Consider the following 16542-nt stretch of genomic DNA (forward strand, 5'->3'; position numbering starts at 1 on the left):
TCTTGACTCCGTATTGCAGAAAATAGTCTACTTGTAAGGCAGGAACTCACCAAAAACCCGTAGCAGGACCTTTTCTTCTCTGAAGTCTGCTCGACGTCCAAATAACACGGACGTGCACTCCTGAAGACAACTAGACCAGTATCCAACCAACTCTCGAGCAACATTTTTCCTGATCCTTCGTCGGTCCCTTTCTCTCTTATCTCTCACGGATAATCTCTGCTGCGGCTGATCTCTCCCTGATAATCTGATATCTCTCTGTGACTAACTGGAGTCTCTCTTTTACGATCTCTCTCTCTCCTCACGATCTCTGCTTCGTCCGTCGTATTTATACGGCAATCTGGGGGCGGAGCCTACGGCGAACTTCACAGACTCCAGGGATATCTAGAACTTCTTAGATGAATCTAGACGAGGTATTGCATCAGAAATCGCGGTATTTCTCCCGATACATTGGCGCGTGTTGCACTCCACTACACGCCCGACGATTCCAGAACAGCCGCGAGAAACAGGTTACAGGCGCCTCCAACACGGGCGCGAAAACCTCCTTACTGCCGAACTTCTCGAAAATGCGTTCACCTTTCCTTTAACTTCCTTTGCTATGAAGCAATTACCATCACACTCCCTTGAACTCTAAGGCTTCTATTAGATCATGTTCATGACACACTGTACTAAATGATACCGAGTGCTAAACATGAATAACAAGATCTCTCAGAAAAGTACAGGTTGTCAATAAAATCCCAGTACCATTACAAGGTATTTATTGCTAAGAACCGATGTAACAGAGTAGTGCAGTTTTTTGTAGAATGTTCTATATTTCCTCAAGTTTACATTCAGAGCACTTCATGCAATATATTCCACATGTACACCTCCAGTTGCCCTCACAATATCGAGACGATATTCCATCTCCCTCCATACGCGCTGCAGCATATCAACTTCAACTGTTTGGACAACTTTAACAATGTGTCTACATGTGGAATGTATTGCATCCAGTGCTCTGAATGTAAACTTGACGAAATGTAGAAAATTCTAAAAAAAATTGCATTACTCTATGAAATATGGTTTCTGAGCAATAAATACTTATAATGGTAATGGGACTTTATGGACATCCTGTATATCTTAGTTTTACCAGACCACTGAGCTGCTTAACAGCTCTCCTATAGGAACCAAATGGTTACTCAGCAACGGGATCTGCAGCTTATTGTGGGATCTGAACCACATTATATAGAGAACTGAATTTCTAATCACCAGAAATAAATTCCTGTGAATCCACGTTGGCAGAGCGGGGCACGAAGCCGCGGACTCGATAGGCGAGCACGTTAACCACTCGTCCAATAAGGAACTAGGTCTCTCAGAAATGCCATCTTCGTTCCAAAGTTGCCGATGATGCCCCGCCCACTTCATAAATTCCGAGTCCTTATCCGTATTTTCATAGAAAATATTTTGATACAATCCCCTTTCCATTTCCTATGTGATATGTTAATTATTGGAGAATTAGAGTTAGAAATTCTTTCATAGAATTAAAATGTCAATCGGGCTAAGAAAAAAGAATTTATATAAATTACAGGAAATCGAAACCGAAGAAACAAAATTATTGTCGAATGTAAACAATTCGTTATTTCAGGGCATTATGTTATAATATGAATTGAATAAAAACAAATAATACAAGCGATGTTTCATAATAACTTAAATACTGTCAATTGCATACCTATTGATATGCTATATGACTATATGAATCATAAGACACCATAAAATATGCATGATGGCAGTGGGGAGGTGAAATGTCCAGATAAACAGCCACTCAGTGATCAGCTGATTCTGACAGCTCGCTCATCCTAGACAACTTGCCTAAGTCAGTGTTGCCACTTTGTATTTTGCTACATATAACTTTAAGTTTCGGTGTGTTATAACCCAGTTTAACAATCTTTTTAGATCGGAAACTTGCAGCAATAATATGTAAACATATTCAGGTAAAATAAATATATATCTTGATACATCAAACAATTAAGTGACTCAACAAAAGAAATCAAATTGATTCATCGTTGGATAGATCAAACAAGACCTCAAAATAAAAAATTCAATCGTCATTAGTACTTTAAACATTTCATTAAAGCACAGCAATTACTTCAATCATCGCTTTCTGACTCCTCACCGTCACTGGTAATGTTTATAATCAATTTTTCAGTTAGATGGTCACGTGCTATATCACTCCTATAAATATCCCCCACTTCTTTCGTGTGACGCATACATGACCTCCAGTCCTCTGCTGTTACTCTGTCTATTACACGTTTAGTTATATGTTCAATATTTGTCAAAGTCTGATTTTGATTTGAATTGAATTTCTTAACCTCATTTTTTATTTGTGCCCAAATCAGTTATATGGGGTTGAATTCGCAATGATAAGGAGGAAGTCTAAGTACCATATGGTCAGCATCTCGAGCTGTTTTGTCAATTTCATACTCCTTATTAAAATTATCCAAAGCTCCCATAACTGGTGATGTTCTGGTCCTAATAGGTGGGGAGTGCATTTTCCACGCTTGTATTGTTGCTTTATTCGCTGAATGGAGCGGACAGATGTTCCCGGTGCAGCGGCAGTCCTTTTTTAAATATCTTTCTCTCATTCCTGATCATGTTGCTCACGGAGTTGGTTGAAGACCTTAATCACGACGATTCTCGTCTGGTTTATTATACGTCCAATACGTTTGGTGTCTTTCAAGACACTCCTCCTTTTTACTTCAGTGTATGTAGTACATCTCGGAATGGTTACTGTGCTGAGAGCTTTTTTTTTTTTTTTTTTTTTTTTTTTTTGGTTGGGGGGGGGAGGGGGGGGGGTGGGGGTGTGGTTCTTGGTTAGCTTGGTCAACTACTGCGTTTGAAATTCCCTCCAATTTCAATAACTAGCCATTCAAGTAATCATTTTGCCCCCCTACATAAGACGCATGTTTTTTAAGCATTAAAAATTTTTTGGGGGGACACTGAGACTACTAAATTCATCTTATATAGCATTTCCGATTTTAAATAACTTTAATGACTGACATGACTTTGACCTATCTTTTATATATTTACCAATTTTGATCTATCTTATATATTTACCGGATACCGAGGATATATGAATCGGAATGCATTCAGAAACGTGTAAAATCCTTGACTTTGACTATTTGAATTATAATGTAATCATATTGTTCTCAAATTAATCAGATGGTTAATAATTTTCAGTACTTTTTCCTTTTCTTGAAAGACTTTGACTGCTACAGGAAAAACAACTCGAATTAGTACTTGCAAGCGCATTGAACACACTCAAATGAATAGCCATACTAACAGTTGCTGTATTCTAATCACCACCTTCGCTTAGAAAGGGGCGGGGCATCACCGCCAACTTAGCATGCTGCAACTTTTTTTTTATGTATCGTGTTCTTTTAGGTAACTTCGATACCTTCAAGAGTTTATGGGAATAATGTCTGTCATTTTAATGCATACAATATTAGGAGCTAAAACCATTGTTATCCATCTGTATAGAAAAATATTATAGAGTCAATAAACCACGTCGTGTTCATTCAGAATGATTTACAAGAACTGAAAACAGCTGAAAAAAGAAAGAAAAAAAAAACAGCAGTCTGCACCAATGACAGGGAGCTCAACTTGGTGTTGCTGTTCCAACTAGCGCTTGGATGCTTTTCCGTTTGTGATTAGTTTATCTTCTCAGGAATTCGTTTAAAATGCTGCTAGATTTCACAACAGTACCGTAGGTACACTATTATGATTACAAGGAAACATCCTCCAGTCACATCCAGACTTCCCCAACCATGGCTTGGCCTTGTATCATTCCGTTTCTCCAGCTAGAATTGTAGCTAGACTTATAATGGAGATAGTAATGGTAGTAATAATGTCTTATGATTTAACTAGTATTCTGTCCTATGGTCGAAGTTAGTACTGTTAATGGAAAATGTTCACCACCTAATGGCAATGATATTGACCTAAGCTACATTCCCCACTATAAAATATATTGCTTTCTAGTAAATGTCCAGTAACTTAAACTCTTCTCATGTGGCTGTGGCACATCTTTTCCTATTGGTGCGGCTACACCATAGCAAAACATAGCATAAACAACACAGCAACTTATCACACTCAGAAATCACAAACAGGCTAAATAAAAGTCAGCAATCAGAGCTTCATATGATTATCCAGCATTTGTCAAAGATTCAGTCTCCATTCATGGTTGTTGACTTGTTTTCAACTTGCTTTTGATAGGCTTGTTATAAATTTCATGTGTGAGTTTATGATAATTTTTTCTTGTATGGATTCACCCTTAGTACAGCTGTAACATCCGTAACTACCCGTAAATACGTGACCTGTTGTAACAATTCACTATTCCAAACTATATCCATTGCTGAAGCACCTGTAACCTGTTCTAGGACTTCAGTATCCATTTTTCTCCAAGCTGTCCCAGGATTGCAATATCCCTTACTAATTGTTTACTGTAGTGTAATATATTTAACCTATGCTAGGCTTACATTATTACTGTTCAGTTTTCGGAATCCTGTTCTAATGATTGGATCTATAACAGGCTCCTTTCAACTAAGTTGTCATTATGTAACCAACCTACTATTATCCCCAAGCTCATGATATATAACCTGTCCTTGGGTTGAGGTCTCATTGTTACAGTGGTCTAGCCTGGAGTTTCAATATTCTATATCTTGGGTTTTTATCCTATGTTTGTCTTGTAGGTACTACCCATAGTACTTTATTTGTTTAAGTGGTGTATCTGTAACATGTTTCAAGGGTAATACAACTTTCAAAAGATCTATGGCCGTTGCCAACTGAAATTTAAAGTAATATAACAAACGTTTGACCACACAAATAAATTAACTGGAGATTGAACATTATGATGAGTGGTTAGTGAAAAAGGAGGAATTTACGGGAATAAATATTATCTTTCAATTATTGCAATGGAATAAATAAAAAAAACAATGGCTTCATTTACTTAGCAACTGTACTACTTACCTTGTTTAAGAATATTTTACAACTTAAATTAAAATTACTCGCTTCTTATACCTAAAAAGGGTTCGGCAATTATGGTTAAAATATGATGTCCTGTATACATGAGAATTATATCCAATGAGGTGTGAAAAAAGTAAAAACTAAAATGCTTAAAACAGACGTAAATTTTCTATTTGTAGAAAAATGTAAAAATGTAGGAGAGCCAGCAAACGGGCTAAAATAAAATGGCAGTAGCTTGGAAATTCTTGTAATGTAGCCAAACATGATCGCAGCCTCAGTATTACCTAGCCTTGAGTAACCATATCTACGATATGTCAGTACAAAGTCAACTCAACATTATTAGCGCACACAAACACATATATATACATATATATATATATATATATATATATATATATATATATATATATATATATATATATATATATATATATATATATATATATATATATATATATATATATATATATATATATATATGTTACGCATAATGTGGATAATTGCCTAATGTGAACATTAGGCAGAAAATTGCCTAATGTGTACATTAAGCAAGCACTTTGCATAAAGTTTACAATTTGTTAACATTAGGCCAAACATGCCTGTTGTTCAAATTATGCAGCTCAATTTTGCCCGATGTGAATACGACTGCATAATCTAAACATATATTATGGTTTAGCGTAGAAATGGAATCCAACAGACATCCCACGGGAGGTTACAAGAGAATGCAACATGGATAATGTGGAGACAGTTTAAAGAATTCCAATCTATTTGAATAAATACTAACATAATTAATGCAATGTCAGTAAAAGAGAAATAAGGCAATAGATCTCAGGGTTCAGTTGAGTCCAGTCAGAAATTTTTGCATGATCTGCCCGGGTGACAGCGCGAGTTGCATTAAATTTTTTTCTTAGGCAGCTTCATCGTACTGATGTACATTGAGTAGTACATTGTCACTTGCCCACCAGTGCCCCTTGCTGTTGCTGTTCTAATCGATAGGCAGATATCAGGAACCTCTTCAGACTTTATCAGGGGCTGTTTGATTGCACTTAGATCAGCTGCTGTAAATTTTGGTCCAAGAATTCCCTCCCGACAACCTACAGTGTATAGTCCATCTTGTTCCTTGAGGACGACCACTAACAGATTTTTAGGATCTGTTGGACCACGATCGACATCCAGGACCCTCAGCGTAGCACACTGACCAATGGATAATGGCTTAAGTGACAGACCCAAAGTTTCGAACAACATTCGAACAACACTCTAGTTACAGTGGTTCGTCATTCAATTCACATTGGGCAAAATTCCCTCGCCTAATCTAAAAATCCTGCATAATGTTGACAATAGGCAAGTAATTTGCCTATTGTCAACATTGTGCAAAACAAATTGCCTAATATGGAGATTAGGCAATTTTTCTGCCTAATGTTCACATTAGGCAATTATCCACATTATGCGTAACATATATATATATATATATGTATATATATATATACTACATATATATATATATTATATATATATATATATATATATATATATATATATATATATATATATATATATCAAACCCACGCACATTAAAACTTCAGAATTTTTAAAAAATCAGAACTTGCTGTGTAACACACCAAGCTGATCAATCTGTGTCAAGTTGTTTTCAAGCTAATTTGTTCGGCGTCGTTTTGTTGAATTCCAAGTATTGTGTGAATTTATCATAATACATTTAAAAATGAAAATAAGATAAATCGAAGATATTGAGCTGAAGATAACTAAAGTGTTTCTTATTTTGAGTAAAACAATATCCAACAAAAATAACGTAAGGAGATACGCCAATTTGTCGTAACTCATTTTGATGGCTATTTTTCCCAACCATTGCTGAGCAAAATATTACTATCAATTTTGGCGGTATTGGTAAATCTCACGGGTAAAAAGGAATTCTCACGGGTAATAATATGCTAAGTTAATTTTCATCAACGCAGAATTAAACATCGCCAACGACCGAATGAAAAAGGACTCGGGTGGTTTTTTTCTTTTATGGTAAATAAAATACTACCCTGGTTGCGTTAATGTTTACCCGCTAATATAGATAGCACTTGGAAATTTTTAGTAACAGTTTTATCTTTCACAATGTCTTTGGCTACCTCTGTGAAGTTGCGTTGGATCTCTGGCACAAAAATAAAAATATAAAAGCACTTGAGCGATTTATCTTATCCTTTTTGTTTTTCCACAACTTTTATAACCCACGTTAGGCAATCAAAATTTTGATTTATGTTATTCTCAAGGTTACGCATATTTTCAGACTTCCACTTATCCGTCCTTACTTCCCATCACCAAGATAAATAAACTATTATTCCTGAAGTCTGCTAAATGGACATACACCAGACTTGAAATTTTATAAGCCAACTATATAGTAAACTGTGATTAGTTAACATTCGTTAATAAATATATTCCCTGAATTGCATATAACGAGTTTACATATAACCTCTACTAGATTTAAAGTTTGCCTGACTGTTGTAGCAAAATAATAATAATAATAATAATAATAATAATAATAATAATAATAATAATAATAATAATAATAATAATAATAATAATAATAATAATAATAATAATAATAATAATAATAATAATAAAAAGAAATTTACATAATGTTTGAACTAGTCACCACAAGGACGATTTCTGAAAACGTAAAATGATATTGTCATGATACAATAAAGTTTTATACATACTTACCTGGCAGATATATACTTAGCTATAGACTCCGTCGTCCCCGACAGAAATTCGAATTTCGCGGCACACGCTACAGGTAGGTCAGGTGATCTACCGCCACTGCCGCTGGGTGGCAGGAATAGGAACCATTCCCATTTTCTAAACCAGATTTTCTCTTCCACCTGTCTTCTGAGGGGAGGCTGGGTTGGCCATTTAATTGTATATATCTGCCAGGTAAGTATGTATAAAACTTTATTGTATCATGACAATATCATTTTTATACATTCAACTTCCCTGGCAGATATATACTTAGCTGATTGGCACCTTTGGCGGAGGGTAAGAGACAGCTAATTACTGAATAGACAGGAAAACAACATACGTTGTAGGTAACAAAAATATAAGAAACCTTGGTTCCTACCTGTGTCAGCGAAATACTTCATGGCTACTGCCTAGGAGCTTACATCGCCTCAAGAACCTCAGCGAGGTAGTGACCTCATGCTAAGAGTTCTTGATGGTCTGTCGATGGGGTCTTATCCACTTACTCGACAGAACCTAAGGATCTTTGTCAATGGGGTCCTATCCACTTACATGACAAAACACCTTGCCATATGGCATCATCAAGGAGCATAACACCGATCCCGATCACCTGATCCTAATACCGGGGTTAGTACTACCATTGAAAGGAGTTATCCCCCCAACATCCTTTCAAACAACCATAAAAAACTCAAAATCAAACAATTTTTTAGTTAAAAACAATATTATTTAAGGATCAGTACCAGCTCCCTGTCCCAGCACGGTATCTGCTGATACATAAGGTCCAAGAGAAAAACACTTTTCATAAGTCACTCTGACGTCTTTTAAGTAGTGGGAGGCAATACCGAGTTGCATCTCCAATATGTTGCTGCTAATATGTCTTTAATTGACATATTTCTATTAAAGGCTAGGGAAGTTGCAATTGCACGGACTTCATGTGCTCTAACCCTAAGCAGCTTAAATGCTTTCTCCTGGCATTTCATGTGAGCCTCCGTTATCACATTTCTCACGAAGAGTGCTAATGCGTTCTTCGACATTTGCCTCTTCTGGTTCCTTACCGCGCACCATAGGCTCTGATCACAACCCTGGAGTTGACTCTTTCTCTTCAGATAGAACTTCAGTGCTCTGACCGGACAGAGAGACCTTTCTGCTTCTCTACCCGCAAGGGGAGAGAGGCCCTTGATTTCAAAACTTCTGGGCCAAGGTGTAGAAGGGTTCTCATTCTTGGCCAGAAACAGAGGTTGGAAAGAGACAACAGCAGAATCTCCTCTAAAACCTACCCGAGAGTCTAATGCATGTATCTCACTGACCCTCTTGGCAGTCGCGAGGGCCAAGAGAAAAATGCACTTTCTCGAGAGGTCTCTAAAGGATGCCTTATTCGGTGGTTCGAAAGTATCCGACGAGAGAAACTGGAGGACCACATCCAGATTCCAACTTGGTGTGATAGAGGACTTAGACTTTGTAGTACCAAAGGATCGTATCAAATCATGGAGATCCTTGTTGTCCTCTATGTTGAGGCCCCTGTTTCTAAATACAGCTGAGAGCATGCTCCTATAACCTTTTATGGTTGAAACAGCTAAGCATGATTCCTCTCTAAGGAAGAGAAGGATATCAGCAATTTCGGTCACAGAGGTATTGGAAGAGGACAGCTTCTTCGACCTACACCATCTACGGAAGACTTCCCACTTCGATTGATAGACCCACAGAGTAGAGGATCTGGGGGCTCTGGCAATTGCGCTTGCAGCTTTTTGAGAAAAGCCTCTCACTCTGACAAGTTTTTCTATAGTCGAAAGGCAGTCAGGGAGAGAGCGTGGATGTTTCCGTGATATCTCTCGAAGTGGGGTTGTTTGAGCAGATCTGTCCTCATGGGAAGAGATCTGGGGAAGTCCACCGTCCATTCCAGTACCTCTGTGAACTAGTCTCGAGCGGGCCAATATGGGACGATGAGTGTCAGTTTCGTTGCCTCCGAGGAACGGAACTTCCTTAACACTTCCCCCAGAATCTTGAATGGGGGAAAAGCGTAGGCATCTATGCCCGACCAGTCCATGAGAAAGGCATCAATTGCTATTGCTCTGGGATCTTTGACTATGGAGCAAAAGTTTTCCATCCTTCTGGAGAGGAACGTGGCGAACAGGTCTATCTGAGGCTTCCCCCAGAAGGACCAGAGCTTTCGGCAGACTTCAGAGTGGAGGGTCCACTCTGTTGGAAGGACCTGGTTCTTCCTGCTGAGTCTGTCTGCTCTGACATTTTTGGTTCCTTGTACAAACCTCGTCAACAGTACAATGCCTTGTTCCTCTGTCCATATCAAGAGGTCTCTCGCTATCTTGTATAGTGTGAGCGAGTGAGTCCCCCCCTGTTTTCGGATGTAAGCCAGAGCCGTGGTATTGTCCGAATTTACCTGGACTACCACGCCTCTGACCTCCGACTCGAAGTTCTTCAAGGCTAGATGAACTGCCATAAGTTCCTTTACATTTATATGCCAGGACACCTGTTGTCCTGTCCAGGTTCCTGACACTTCCTTCTTTCCTAGCGTTGCTCCCCATCCCGTTTCCGAGGCGTCGGAAAACAACACTAGGAGAGGGTTCCGAATCGCAAGGGATATACCTTCGTTCTTTTGAAGCGTGGTTAACCACCACCTCAGGTGAGATTTTACTTCTTGTAGAATGGGAAACTGATCCGAAAGTTCCCCTTTCTCTCTGTCCCACATTCTTTGCAGGTAAAACTGCAGAGGTCTCAGATTGAGGCTCCCTAGGGAAACTATCTGCTCCAGCGACGAAAGGGTGCCCAGAAGACTTAACCATTCCCTCGCTGAGCTTCGTTCTTTCCCTAAGAAGTTTGAGACTTTCTCCAAGCCTCGAGCCTTGGGGTAGACGTCAAGGGAGGCCTGTCTCTGAAGGGGATGAGATATCCTCCCCTCACTATTGAGAGGGACCAGTTGTCCGCCCCTCTCGACGCCCATTCTTCTGCAAAGTTCAGAAGTCTGGCGCCTACTGGTGTTTGGAGGACTTGAGGTTCACTTGTTTTTCTTGGTAGGTCTAAAGGCAGAAGACCTACCTCTTCTTTCTGCTCCTCTCTTCTTAAAGGAGGACCGAGAAGACGAACTCCCTTGAAAGGGCGGCTTTGGGTTCCGTGTCTCCTTCTTCGTGGCAGGAACAGCTGTCCTCGGTCTTTTGGTTGACTGTACCAGCAGATCTTGTGTCGCCTTCTCAGTAAGTGAGTGATAAATGTCTCTCACTAACTGAGAAGGGAAAAGCTGGTTAGACAGAGGAGCGTACAGAAGGGACGACCTCTGTACCGGAGAGACAGCTTTTGTAAGAAAAGAACTGAATACAGTTCTCTTCTTAAGTATTCCCGCCCCGAAAAGGGAGGCCACTTCCCCTGATCCGTCTTGCACTGCCTTGTCCATACAAGCCAAAATACTATTAAGGACATCGGGGTTTAGGCGTTCATTGTCTTGTGTCCTCTTGGCCATCACCCCAAGGGACCAGTCCAGAAAGTTGAAAACTTCCAGGACATGGAACAATCCCTTGAGGAGATGGTCCATTTCAGACATTCCCCAAGTTGTCTTGGCTGAAGATAGAGACTGTCTCCTCGACGCGTCCACCAGCGTTGAAAAATCTGCCTCTGCAGAAGCTGGGAGGGCGAGTCCCATTGCTTCGCCTGTCTCATACCAGATACCCCTCCTCCCAGAAAGTCTGGAGGGATGGCAGGTAGAGACAGTCTTTCCCGCCTCCTTCTTGGAGTTAAGCCAATTTCCAAAAGACAGCAAAGCCTTCTTCATAGAAATTGTCGGCCGCATCTTCAAGAAGGAGGACGACTTTGAGGTCTTCGTGCTCGTGAACAGCGACCGAGGAGACGGAGGAGCGGCAGGACTCAAAGAATCTCCAAATTCTTGGAGCAAAAGTGCCGCTAACGCTTTGTAGTCCGATAGTCCAGCCCCTTTCTGATCTTCAGTATCAGAGACATCTTCCAATACAAGTTCTACCGGAGAATCTTTATCAGCCGAGGGAGAACGTCTCTTCCCGCAAGGTGAAAGGCTCTTCGCAGGATCAGCTCCCTCCCGACAAGGGCGACGGCCGCCTGTGCGACATCTCGCGTCCATGTCCGGCGAATGCTGATCCTGAGAAAAAACCCGATCATCATCTAAGTCCTCTTGACTGGAATGACGGCTGCCTGTGCGACGTCTTGCATTCTTATCAGGAGACAGCTGTGCTTACGGCAAGTTCCCACCAGAAACGGACATATCGTGAACAGGACAACGGCTGCCTGTGCGACATCTTTCGTCTCTGTCCAGAGAAATCCGTTCCTGGTCCAAATCATAAAGAGACGCTTCCTGGTTGATTTCTCCAAATGGTTCTCTTGAAGAAAATCTTGACTCTTGGTGCTTATCAGTTGCCGAAAGTCTGGTTCGTTCCATGCACTTGGACGTATCTGTCAGTCTCGGACAGTGTCGCCTGTCCGCGCTGTCCACATATGGAACTTGGCGCCTGGCTGGTGTCGTTCCAGTACGACACTTCTGCCTGTCCGTCTTGTTCGCTTCTGGCGCCTGGCGCCCGGACGGAGTTGCCTGCGCACGACGTTTTGTCCTATCCAGGCTGTCTGCCTTGTCCAGGTTGTCCGCAATCGGCACACGGCGCTTGGCCATAGTTGTGCACATATGACAAATCTGTCTGTCCAGGCTGTCCGCGTCTGGTGAATGGTGTCTGGTTGGCGTCGTCCGCGTAGGACACTTTTGCCTGTCCGAGTCGTCCAATTCTGGCGCCGAGCGCCTGGGTGGTTCTGTCCGACTCGGACACTCTTCTTCATTGTCCGTATCTGGCGTCCCAAGCCTATGAGTTTTTGTCCGTCTTTCCTTATTCATCTCTGTTCTCGGACGAGGAGTAGAGGGGAGGAGTCTGGAGTCCGGAACGCCCGTCGGACGAGATCTCTTAACAGGAAGAAAATCGTCCTTTCTCCTTGGAAGGTCTTTTCTCAACACTCCTACTAATGAGGAAATCTGTTCATGCATTTTAAGTAGGATGTCCGTTGCGGTCTCTTCCTTTTCTTTCTCATGAATAAGAGAATGCGCCATGGAAGGCGTAGGAGATCGAGACATTGTCCTCTTGGCTCTTTTCCTCTCGTAGGGAGAATCGTCCGGGAAACGTTCCGGACTCGAATCCAGCGTCGGAGCTTTCCAACTCCTCTTGATCGGACGCGACAGTTCGTCGGAAGTCCATCCACTTCTGCGAGGAGACGAATCGGATGACGAAAAGCACTCTTTTAGGATGCCTTTCCAATGGCGATCCTTGGCAGTCTGGGACGCTACAGATTCTGCCGAGGGGACGCCTGACTGGTGGGGATTCTCTGTAACCTCCGTACGACTGTCGACATTCCTTCTCCTCTGGGCCTGGGAGCTTGGAAGCGGTCTAGGTCTGGGAGCAAGACAGAGCCGATCAGACGCACCCTCCACTACACTGGGGACACTTATGTCACTTTCCACAGACTTACCTTTAAGAGCTTGCATTTCAAGCTTCATCCTCCTTAATGCGGTCTTCAGATTTGCAATCTCCGCAGCAGAACTTGCAACATCTGCTACGGGAGAGGGTGATACTGCATGTGAGGAAGCAATTAATTGGGGGTTAATTATACTAACTGGCTCGTTAGAGCGAGATCTACTCATGCTTCTAGAGACAGCCTTACTAACCCTATCTCTCTCTAGTTTCCTTAAATAGGAATCTAGGGTCTTCCATCCTTCCTCATCCATATTCACACATTCATCACAAGTGTTATTTCTAGTGCATTCATACCCCCTACACTTCTTGCATACCTTGTGAGGATCTAACGACTCTTTTGGTAGCCTCACCAAACAACCCTCATTCACACATCTTCTAACTTCGCAGCTAGAATCAGACATTTTTTAGCAAAATCCGAAGCAAAATCCAAAAAACGTTCCACAAAAGCGTATGCCAAACCACAGATCCAAATACGTCACCAAAAAGACAGTCCAGAAGATCAACAGCTATGAAAAACGAAAATCCAGTCAAGAGATACCAACAACGATGTTACCAGTATGGCCGACAGAGAAAATCTGGTTTAGAAAATGGGAATGGTTCCTATTCCTGCCACCCAGCGGCAGTGGCGGTAGATCACCTGACCTACCTGTAGCGTGTGCCACGAAATTCGAATTTCTGTCGGGGACGACGGAGTCTATAGCTAAGTATATATCTGCCAGGGAAGTTGAATGTATAAAAATACTGAATATAAGTGAACCTCCTTGAATAACTGAACCTTCAAGGCACACGAAAATGTTATTTAAGAGATTATGATAAACGACGTTCTAGTAGGATCTTATGCCCTTGATTAAATTATGTTAAATAAAGTTAAGTAAAATTTGCTTTACAAGTCCCACCGTGCTGCCCTTGATAAGTTAGGTTAAGGAAAGTTAGGTTAAAATGTACCTTATAAATCCCATGGTGCTACCCTTGATCAAGTTAGGATGACAAAAATTACGGGTTAAAATGCACCTTATAAGTCCCACAATGTTGTCCTTGATTAAATTAGGTTAAAAAGGTTAGGTTAAAATGTACCTTATATATAAGTCCCACAGTGTTGCCCTTGATTAATTAGATTAAGCAAGGGTAGTTTAAAATGTACCTTATAAATCTTACAGTGTTGCTCTTGTTTAAATTAGGTTAAGGAAAGCTAGGTTAAAATGTGCCTTTATAAGTCCCACAGTGCCCTGATTAAATTAGGGTAAGGAGGGTTGGGTTAAAATATACCTCAAGTTCTACAGTGTTGCCCTTGATTAAGTTAGTATAAGGAAAATTACCTTAATGTGTACCTCACAAGTCCTTCAGTGTTGCCCTTGATTAATTATGTTCAGGAAGGTTAGGTTAAAATGTACCTTATAAGTCCAACAGTGTTGCCATTGATAATTATGTTAAAGAAGGTTAGGCTAAAATGTACCTGGTTAATTATGTTCAGGAAGGTTAGGTTAAAATGTACCTTATTAGTGTTACAGTTTTGCCATTGATTAATTATGTTCAGGAAGGTTAGGTTAAAATGTACCTTATAAGTCCTACAGTGTTGCCATTGATTAATTATTTGAAAGAACATTAGGTTAAAATGTACCTTATAAATCCTACAGTGTCGCCATTGATTAAGTATATTAAAGAAGGTTTGGTTGAAATGTACCTTATAAGTCCTACAGTGTCGCCATTGATTAATTATGTTAAGGAAGGTTATGTTAAAACTTACCTTACAAGTCTTACAGTGTTACCCTTTATTAATTATGTTAAGGAAGGTTAGGTTAAGATGTATCCTATTAATCCCAGTGTTGCCCTTGATGAAATTAGGTTAGGGAAGTTTTGGTTAAAATGAAACATATAAGTCCCACACAGCACTGTGTTGACAAAAGTTAATGAGTGTGGGTTGGTGGGCGTTTGCAAAAAGGGGAAATCTCCTCCCCCACACAATCCAGGTAGGATTGAGTATAGCAGGTTAGGTTAGGCTATTTTAAATTGAGGCGTTTCCATAGAAATAACGCACCACCGTCTTGCTACCTTGACCGAGTTTAACGAATGAAGGGGGGGAACAAAGGTTTGGTTCTTGATATCGGTCAGGTTCTGACACAGGCTCTAATGTTAGCTTGGGTTAGGTTGGGATGGATCCCTGCAATTACCGGTACCATTACGTTATTCTTATCTATTTTACGTGATTTTTGCATGTATCACTGCTACCAATTACTCAAATGAATGCACAATTTTTTAGGCAGTCTCGTTTTTTTCCTTTGCTGCCATTCTTGTGGATCAAACATACTAGACTAGTTTATTCCCATTAAAATTCTGACTTCCCACTATGGTTCCTCCATAATAGCTAACCACGAATGAAAAAAAAACGTTTACAAATACAAGCAATTACCCAATACACATTGGTTTATTTAACATGTATTAGTTTTATCATGTAATTTTTTAACTACATTCACCAACATTCAGGATACAATGAGTTTGATATATGTAACGTACTTGATATATAGCAAGTGTTAAAAGCATTGGTCACATAAAGCTCGCTACTGCTTGGATATTTGTGTGAACCTATAGGATGTCAAATGCATCGAGTGCTTGGAACAATAAATATCTCCTGATAATTACCCCGCCCCCTTACAAAAGCACACTTATTTTGAATTCCCCATGTCAAGCGAACGTATATAGTACACCGGTTATATAGCAGTAAGGGATGAATCATGTGCAGTAATCTGAAATCGCGATTGAAGATCCAGGCTAGGTTAGATTTAGAGCAAGTTAGAATAGCCTGTGTTCCATTGAAACTGGAATCTTTTCTAAGCTCATTCATCGCAAATGAATTCATTGAGACAAACCCAACTTAACCACTACTAATTTCTCTACCATTCATACCTTATTCCCAATCGGAGCCTTGAACAGCTGTGCCCCATAGTTCTCTTTAGAGCAATTTATCTCGCAATAAGTCTTAGATATCCATCTTAATGATACGAGACACTTTGTTGTATGTTAGGGGATCCAAAAGTTGACGATGGACGTTGATGTTTTACAAGTATCCGCGTTATATTAGTAAAACACGCTTTACAGAACCATTTGTCAAAAGAAAAAAACATCAAGTGTGTTTTCTAAATCACAGCTCTGCCGAATGTCATTTAGCAAAGGACAGCGTCCGAACTTCGTAAAAGAAGTAATGCTACAGATTTCTGGATATTTTATTTCTCTCTGTACATGATCCAGTTATTTTACGTGGGGCATAAATAGTTTGGTAAACTAATGTCCGTAAAACTTCTGGTTAGTTTATAAAACCAAACATTTTTTT

The 16542-nt window shown here is 40.3% G+C and overlaps 1 protein-coding gene across 1 annotated transcript in view; it reads right to left on the reverse strand.

Moving 5' to 3' along the window:
- LOC135198419 (uncharacterized) overlaps window positions 1-16262 on the reverse strand; it is a 422470-nt gene extending 406208 nt beyond the window's left edge. The window contains exon 1 of the mRNA XM_064225953.1: window positions 16119-16262. The gene's annotated coding sequence lies outside the window, so the exon portion shown is untranslated. The remainder of the gene's footprint in view (window positions 1-16118) is intronic.
- Between the last annotated feature and the right edge of the window lie 280 nt (window positions 16263-16542).

Source organism: Macrobrachium nipponense, chromosome 22 (genome assembly GCF_015104395.2).
Source record: "Macrobrachium nipponense isolate FS-2020 chromosome 22, ASM1510439v2, whole genome shotgun sequence".
Taxonomy (NCBI): domain Eukaryota; kingdom Metazoa; phylum Arthropoda; class Malacostraca; order Decapoda; family Palaemonidae; genus Macrobrachium; species Macrobrachium nipponense.